The 9,164-nt window shown below is 40.9% G+C and overlaps 1 long non-coding RNA gene across 1 annotated transcript; it reads left to right on the top strand.

Moving 5' to 3' along the window:
• Window positions 1–2,080: 2,080 nt before the first annotated feature.
• On the top strand, window positions 2,081–3,392 carry LOC123329666. Its single transcript, XR_006640061.1, has 3 exons — window positions 2,081–2,431; window positions 2,758–2,846; window positions 2,983–3,392. It is a non-coding gene; the product is annotated as an uncharacterized LOC123329666 (long non-coding RNA).
• The last annotated feature ends 5,772 nt before the right edge of the window (window positions 3,393–9,164 follow it).

Below are 9,164 nucleotides of genomic sequence, written 5' to 3'. Positions count from 1 at the left end.
CATTCTTTGAAATTCTCCCATAATAAAACGGTCACCCAAGCCCATCAGATAGCATATTCCATGGTCAAGGATAAGAACACAAGATTGTGGGAATACAATTTGATTCAGATTTGGGATGGATTCATTTGGTTCACTCCAGGATATGGTCAACCAAGTAACAGAGCTCCCTTATGTTGGAACAGAGAAACCATTCTTGAGTGCTCTGGGCAAACAGGACTAGAGACATGGGATGGTTATCTAGGGTCTCTTGTCACATTAGGATCCTTAGAAACATTGGCTAGGAATATAACAAATGAGCGAGGAGATCAGGAATATACTGGATATCTCCTAATGGCACCCAGTGAATATATGGCAGAAATATCTTGCTGTAGCTTCCACCAGGATGATTTATTTCAGATAAATCTGCTGCTGCTAAGCTGCTAAGTTACTTCAGTCATGTCCGACTTTGTGCAACCCCATAGACGGCAGCCACCAGGCTCCCCCGTCCCTGGGATTCTTCAGGCAAGAACGCTTGTGTGGGTTGCCATTTCCTTCTCCAATGCATGAAAGTGAAAAGTGAAAGTGAAGTTGCTCAGTCGTGTCTGACTCTCAGCGACCCCATGGACTGCAGCCTACCAGGCTCCTCCATCCATGGGATTTTCCAGGCAAGAGTACTGGAGTGGGGTGCCATCGCCTTCTCTGATAAATCTGCTAATGTATCTCAATTACTGAGTCACATGCACAGATAGAGGCCCTAAATGACCCTCTCCCAGATTTAGGAACTATTTTGGGAAAATGGTTTGAGTCCCCAAGATCATGATTACAATCTCTCTTAATGACTCTTTTGATGCTCATTGTTGTATTTCTCTTGATTTGTGTTTTTTATAGACTTATCCTACACTATTTAACCTCTATGATGGCTGTAAAAATAATGTTAACCGAGCAACATTGCCTTGCGAGTGTGCTAAGTTGCCTCAGTCGTATCTGACTCTTTGCAACCTTATGGACTATAGCCCACCAGGCTCCTTGTCCATGGGATTCTCCAGGCAAAAATACTGGAGTGGGTTGCCATGCCCTCCTCCAGGGGATCTTCCTGACCCACGGACCGGACCTGTGTCTCTAATGTCTCCTGCATTGGCAGGCAGGTTCTTTACCACTAGTGCCACCTATGGCCCTCCCAAAAGAGAAGGGACAGTTAGCCAGGTGTTCTTCTGCTTTCCTAGTCAGGCCAACTCCAGACTCAGCAGAAAGTAGTTAATGAATGGTCATCACCCCATTTTCCCCCTCAAGCATAAAGGGCTAAGACACCTGGCAGGTGGGGGGTGGGGAAATGATAGGGATAGAATAAGATAGGGATACAGGTAATTGTAGAAGTCCCAGTAGGGAACTGTGAATAGAGATGGAAACCTAAGAAACTTTGGAAGCCCACTGTAAGTTATGACTGCTCAAGAAAGCTATCCAAACATTGTGGAACAAAGCAGGCTTGCTTAACTATAAAACCATAAATAAAAGCACAAGACATGCCCCAGGTCATTAGGTGAAAGAAAAATGTTACCACCCTTCTACTATAAGCACTATGATAATCCTATGACCTCATAGGGTTAGACAATTTCCTGCCTGATACAAAGGAGGAGCTAGTGATATAAGCCTGACATCTACCCAAAGAAGGTGGTCTTTTCCCCCTTCCCCACTTTGCTTTGATTATAAAATTGTAGCCCACTTAATCCTCAGGGAAGAGCCCCTTCACCTGTCAGCTTGCATCTCTCACAAGTGTGTTCATTCCTCAGTTATGTCCGACTCTTTGCGACCTGATGGACTGCAGCCTGCCAGGCTCCTCTATCCACAGAAATCTCCAGGTAAGATACTGGAGTGGGTAGCCCTTTCCTTCTCCAGGGGATCTCCCCGACCAAGTGATCAAACCTGGGTCTTCTGCATTGCAGGCAGATTATTTACCATCTGAACCACAGGAGAAGCCCATCTCTCACATGTGTCCTATATTAAGAAATCTACTTTTTGCCTCTTGCCGAATTTCTTCTGTACTGAGACACAAAGAACCTGAACCTCAGTAAGTCCAGACACCGGGTGAGTGATTATAGTCAAGACTGTGGATTCAGGTCCCAATCACAATTTTGGCCAGGTTCAAGTCCCAGGTTCAAGTCCCAATCTGAAGTGCATGGTTTCAACCTCCAGAACCTGTGAATATACTATCTTACTTGGCAAGCAGAATTTTGCAGGCCAAGGATTAAGGATCTTGAGAAGGAAAGATTATCCTCACTATCCATGTAAGGCCCCATTATAATCACAAGAGTCATAAGAGGAAAGCAAGAGGGTCAAAGTCAAAACAAAAAGAAGAGCATGTGGTCAAGGAAGCAAGAGAGAGAGAAGAGTCAGAGGGAGAAGATGCCATGTTGCTGGCTTGGAAGATGGAGCAAAGAGCCACCAGCCAGGGAAGGTGAGCAGCCACTAGAAGATGGAAAAGCTAAGTGAAGCTGATAAGACCCTATGGTACAAATCATAGGACCTCCCTGGCACGAATCCTTTCTGCATCCCCCATTTCTTGTTGTAAGAAATAGGCTTCATTCAGCTTCCTTGACCTTCTCTTGAGTTCCAAAGGGCAGAGTCAAACAGTTGCTAATCAGGGAAGGGAGGGAATGCAGAAACAAGGGAAGAGTGGTCAAAAAACAATAGTGGTGTTCCAGTGGTTAGGAATCCACCTTCCATTGCAGGGGATACAGGTTCAATCCCTGGGTGGGGAACTAAGATCCTACATGCCCACAGGACAACCAAGCCTGAGCACCACAACTAGAGAAGCCCACGCACTGCAATGAAAGTTCCCATAAGCTGCAACTAAACCTCAACACAGCTAAGTAAGTAAAATAAGTAAATAAATATTTTTTAAAAGACATTTATAAAAAAGAAACAATAGTGACACTTTGGGGAAAGGTCTCGGTTCCTCCTCAAGGAATACTGTATACATAACAATATCTGTGAGTTCTTTTGCAGGAACTAAGGCCCCCAGCCAGGTGGAAGATTGCAATTTCAGACTGAGCAAAAGATTCCTGGAGCACTGCTCACCACCAACCAATCAGAAGAAAGTCACACACTCTGAAGCCTTCACTCCATATTTTGCCTACAAAAACTCTTCCCCTGAAAACTATCAGGGAGTTTGGGGCTTTTGAGCATGAACTACCTGTTCTCCTTGCTTGGCCTAGCAATAACCTTTCTCTGCTCCAAACTCTGACAATTTGGCTGGCCTCACTGTGTGTCAGGCACACAAACTTGTGTTCAGTAATATAAGGAATAGTTTCTTGCTTGAAACCTTTAGAAGACATTCAGCCTTTCTAACACCTGGATTTTAGACTTCTGACCTCCAGAACTGTAAGAAAATAAATTTGTATTGTTTTAAGCCACTAGATCAGCCCTGGGTGTTCGTTGGAAGGAATGATGCTAAAGCTGAAACTCCAGTACTTTGGCCACCTCATGCAAAGAGTTGACTCATTGGAAAAGACTCTGATGCTGGGAGGGATTGGGGGCAGGAGGAGAAGGGGACGACAGAGGATCAGATGGCTGGATGGCATCACTGACTCGATGGACGTGAGTCTCAGTGAACTCCGGGAGTTGGTGATGGACAGGGAGGCCTGGCGTGCTGTGATTTGTGGAGTCGCAAAGAGTCAGACATGAATGAGCGACTGAACTGAACTGAAGCCACTATAAGCCGCTAAATTCATGGTAATTTGTTACAACAGCAATAGGAATCTAATAAAGTATGCACACAGAGTTCCATTGTACTTTTTCCTACTCTTATGATATTTTCTTTTTATTTATTTATTTGGCTGAACCAGGTCTTAGTGTGGCACACAGGATCATCGGTCATCATTGCAGCATACAAAATCTTTAGTTGCAGCAAGCAGGACCTTTTAGTTGCAGCATGCAAAGTCTTAGTTGCAGCACGTGGGATCTAGTTACCTGACCAAGGGTTGAATCTGCCCGCCCTGCTTTGGGCCCATGGAGTCTTAGTCACTGGACCACAAAGGGAGGTCCTGAAATTTTCTTTAATAAAAAGTTTTTTTAAAAAAAGAAAAACCAGCATGGAAAAAGTAACACATCATTTGATATATAGTTGGACAAGTCCTCTTTTGCTTTTTAAAATTATTTTTTTGTTGTTCTTTCACATTTTTATCTCTCAAACATATTTTAATTGGCTTGTCAAGTTTCTATAAAAATTATGTATTTTATTGAATATAGAAATTAACTTGTGGAAAATCACATAAAAGATAGATGTAACAGGATGTCCCTGCTAGTACAGCTGATTCTTATATATTCCAGGCCATCATTGCTTCCAAGTTGCAAGAGTTAAGGGAGGTCTGGAGTTCTCTAACTGCCTACAACTAAGTGGGCAAGTTCTATTCAGAGAGAAGAGACAGAGAGAAAAATAAAACAGTACTTAGCTTCCTTTCAAGACTCATTTTTCAGTATAGCTTTACCACCATGATTTAAATATTTCAAGATCTGTTTGTCCCCTTATATTTGTTCTCAGTTGGCTCCTAATTAGCATTTCTAAGTACATATATTCTCTGAAATCACCAATACATTGTAAGTAGTCAACTAAATGATGGACCTGAATGGACCTGAAGAACACAAGCAGAACTGATTCCGAACATTTTGAGCCAAAACAAAACAAACAAAACTGAGGGGCAAGAAGTGAAGGCCAGTGGAAGAAATGGCAAAATTTAGGTATTAATATTGATGTGCTCTCATTGCTTAGACTTGTGATGCCTGGGAACATTTTAGTTTTATAAGAAATAAGTTACTAACCAAAAATACAGCAGGACCCATCTATTATACTGTAATTACTAGGTTGCTTTGGCACAGCAAAAATACTCTTGACAATTCATATATAATTCAGCTAAAAATTTGAGTTTCATGTAGAAGGTAACTTTCTAATTTTGATTACTAAAATATTACTTTCATAGTCCATTCTTGTAAATTGTCTAAACTGAGAATTTTAAAATAAGGATTTTAAAAGATATTTTCTTGAATTAAAAGTATTATATAATTAAAAAATAAAATTCTGGGACTTCCATGGCAGTCCAGTGGTTGAGACTCCTGTGTAGGAGTTACAGGTTCAATTCCTGGTCAGGGAACTAGAATTCTGCATGCCACATGGCATGGCCAAAGGCATTTTTTAAATAAATAAAACTTAAAAAAATAAAATTCAGATTAGATTAAGTCTCCAAGTGATAGCATTAATAAAGTGTTATAACTGGCCAACATCTGCTAATTTTTTTTCTACTTAGCATTTGATTAGACAACATAAAGTTTTTTCCTGGTATTGATTAAGTGAATAACTGTGTAATGATAACTGTCTAATGAAACAAGTATTAGAAGTGCTGGGATGCCATTGAGTGTTTCTTCCAGAGTCTTTTACAAATCCCTTAAGATGAAAAGTTAACGTGACCTCCTATGGTGGTTCCTACCACTGTAGCCAACTGACATACCACTAGTGGAGAGATAGTGAGATGCTGTTTGTTTTAGGCTTGTTTGTTTGTGCCACACCACATGGCATGTGGGATCTTAGTTCCCCACCCAGGGTTGGAATACATGACCCCTGTATTGGAAGTATAAAGTCTTAACCACTGGAGCACCAGGGAAGCAGGAGATGCTATTGGAACACTTTCCATCACAGATGCCACAAGCCCAACAGTGGTTTCTGGAGGCCTCCAGAAGGCAAGGTTAGGCAAGGTTAAGGATCCCAGAGTTAAAATCTCTGACTTGTCTTCTCTTTTCATGGATGAGAGTTTGCAGCTGCTGGTGCATCTTCTTATTGGGAGGATAAGACAGAATGGATAAGCTTGACTTGTGCACTGGAGTAAAGAGGTCCAGAGGATACGAAAACAGGTCCAGCAAAAAAGTTCAAAACCTTGCAGCCATCTCTGCATTAGCCCCTCCTCTCCTATGTGAAGAGAGTTAGGGTACATTATCTGAGTAGGGCAGGGGAGATTCACTGCTGTGGACAGAGGGCAAAGAGGAACTAGAGTTCAAGCCTTCTGTGAAGCAACCACAGAGGAGCTAAGAATCAGGTCCAGGAGTGAAAGTTCAGCCTCACAGGACAAGCAAAACATGCCTTGAGTATTTGTTTGTTTTGTTTTTACTGAAATCATCCTTCAGACATGAAAAACATTAAATCACAAATTTGAAGACTTGGATCTAGTCCCAGTTCTGTCAGTCAACAAAACCAGCCGATATGGTGGTTCATACGAAATGCCAGGCTGGATGAAGCACAAGCTGGAATCAAGATTGCCAGGGAAAATATCAATAACCTTAGATATGTAGATAACACCAACCTTATGACAGAAAGTGAAGAACTAAAGAGCCTCTTGATGAAAGTGAAAGAAGACAGTGAAAAAGTTGGCTTAAAACTCAACATTCAGAAAACTAAGATCATGGCATCTGGTCCCATCACTTCATGGCAAATAGATGGGGAAGCAATGGAAACAGTGACAGACTTTATTTTTGGGAGTTCCAAAATCACTGCAGGTGGTGACTGAAGCCATGAAATTAAAAGACACTTGCTCCTTGGAAGAAAAGTTATGACCAATCTAGACAGCATATTAAAAAGCAGAGACATTACTTTGCCAACAAATGTCCATCTAGTCAAAGCTATCATTTTTCCAGTAGTCACATATGGATGTGAGATTTGGACTATAAAGAAAGCTGAGAGCTGAAGAACTGATGCTTTTGAACTGTGGTGTTGGAGAAGACTCTTGAGAGTCCATTGGACTGCAAGGTGACCCAACCAGTCCATTCTAAAGGAAATCAGTCCTGAATAGTTATTGGAAGGACTAATGCTGAAGCTGAAACTCCAATACTTTGTCCACCTGATGTGAAGAACCAACTCATTTGAAAAGACCCTGATGCTGGGAAAGATTGAAGGTGGGAAGAGAAGGGGACAACAGATGATAAGAAGGTTGGATGGCATCACTGACTTGAGGGACATGAGTTTGAGTAAACTCCGAGTGTTGGTGATGAACAGGGAGGCCTGGCGGGCTGCAGTCCATGGGGTCACAAAGAGTCAGACAAGACTGAGTGACTGAAATGAACTGAACTGAACCGAATGTGACCCCAAGCAAGTTCATAGGAAACAAGTTATTTAACAGAACAAGTTGGTTAAAATATCTATTTATTCTAGAAATCATATATCTGACTGCTGGTTTTTCAAGAATTGATAATTGTGAAGACTTACAATATTTTTTAAACAATATTTTTAACCTTTGTATGCTTTTGCTATTTTTCAACATTCGGTGAATTTTCGGTTACATGAAGAGACTATTATAAAACCCATGTTATTTTTTAAACTGTTTATGTTGGAGTATAGCCAATTAATAATGTTGCAATAGTTTCAGGTGGACAGCCAAGGGACTCAATCATACACATATATGTATCCATTCTCCCCTAAACTTCCCTCCCATCCAGGCTGCCACATAACATTGAGCAGAATTCCCTGTGCTATACAGTAGGTCCTTGTTGGTTTTTAAATATAGCAGTGTATATATGTTTTCCATCCCAGATTCCCTAAATATCCCTTCCCCTCATTCTCCACCCCACCCCACCCCTGGCGACCATAATTTTGTTCTCTTAAGTCTGTGAGTCCGTTTCTGTTTTGTAAACAAGTTCATTTGTATCATTTCTTTTTAGATTCCACATATAAGGGATGCCATAGGATATTTCTCCTTCTCTGTCTGACTTACTTCAGTCAGTGTGACGATCTCTATGTCCATCCATGTTGCTGAAAATGATAAAGCCCAGATCATTTAATTATTTAATTATGAATATAATTGAGGCATAAGCTTTGGGCATTAGTTAGCAATTGTTAATGAAGGACCTTGAAAGAACAGGTGACTATTCACCAGTTGCTTTGAGAAAACTATCCCCAAACTAGTCATTAAAATTTGTTCTTCAGGGAATTCCTTGGCCGTTCTGTGGTATTCATCTATGCAAAGTGCACAGAGCAGTGTCTGACATATATAGTAAGCATTATGCATGTATTAGGTCTTATTACACTTATTGAGTGCTTACATGTGAAATATATTATAATACATTATACTTTACACATATTATCATATTTGATTTCTGCAATAACTACAATGCAGATGCTACTATTTCTATCCTAATTTTACAGATAAGGAAACTAAGACTCATCAAGGTTAGTAATGCACCCAAAGTCTCTTACAGCCCGTATATGGTCAGACCTGTTGGGTTCTAAAGCACATGTTCTTAAGCACATGTTCATCATTAGTACATATGAAAATCACCTGGGATACTTGGAATAGGCAGATTTGGGGCCTAATTCCTAGCCTATGAAATCAGAATCTTCACAAGATGAAGCCTGGAGGTCTGCCTTTTTAATAAACACTCTAGGTTATTTTCCAGAAAATTTGGAAAATTCAGCAGTGGCCACAGGGCTGGAAAAGGTCAGTTTTCATTCCAACCCCAAAGAAAGGCAATGCCAAAGAGTGTTCAAACTACCACACAATTGCACTCATCTCACGTGCTAGCAAAGTAATGCTCAAAACTCTCCAAGCTAGGCTTCAACAGTACCTGAACTGAGCACTTCCTGAACTGAGATGTTCAAGCTGGATTTAGGAAAGGCAGGGGAATCAGAGAGAGATCAAATTGCCAACATCTGTTGGATCATAGAAAAAGCAAGAGAATTCAGAAAAACATCTATTTCTGCTTTATTGACTACACCAAATCCTTTGACTGTGTGGATCACAACAAACTGTGGAAAATTCTTCAAGAGATGGGAATACCAGACCACCTTACCTGCCTCCTGAGAAATCTGTATGCAGGTCAAGAAGCAACAGTTAGAACTGGACATGGAACAACAGACTGGTTCCAAATTGGGAAAGGAGTATGACAAGGCTGTATATTGTCACCCTGCTTATTTAAGTTATATACAGAGTACATCATGTGATGTGCAGGGCTGGATGAATCACAAGCTGGAATCAAGATTGCCAGGAGAAATATCAATAACCTCAGATATGCAGATGACACAACCCTTATGGCAGAAAGCAAAGAGGAACTAAAGAGCCTCTTGATGAAAGTAAAAGAGAAGAGTGAAAAAGCTGGCTTAAAACCCAACATTCAAAAACTGAAGATCATAACATCCAGTCCCATCACTTCAT

Source organism: Bubalus bubalis, chromosome 16, assembly GCF_019923935.1.
Source record: "Bubalus bubalis isolate 160015118507 breed Murrah chromosome 16, NDDB_SH_1, whole genome shotgun sequence".
NCBI classification, from domain to species: domain Eukaryota; kingdom Metazoa; phylum Chordata; class Mammalia; order Artiodactyla; family Bovidae; genus Bubalus; species Bubalus bubalis.
This window is presented reverse-complemented; position numbering and strand designations above follow the sequence as displayed.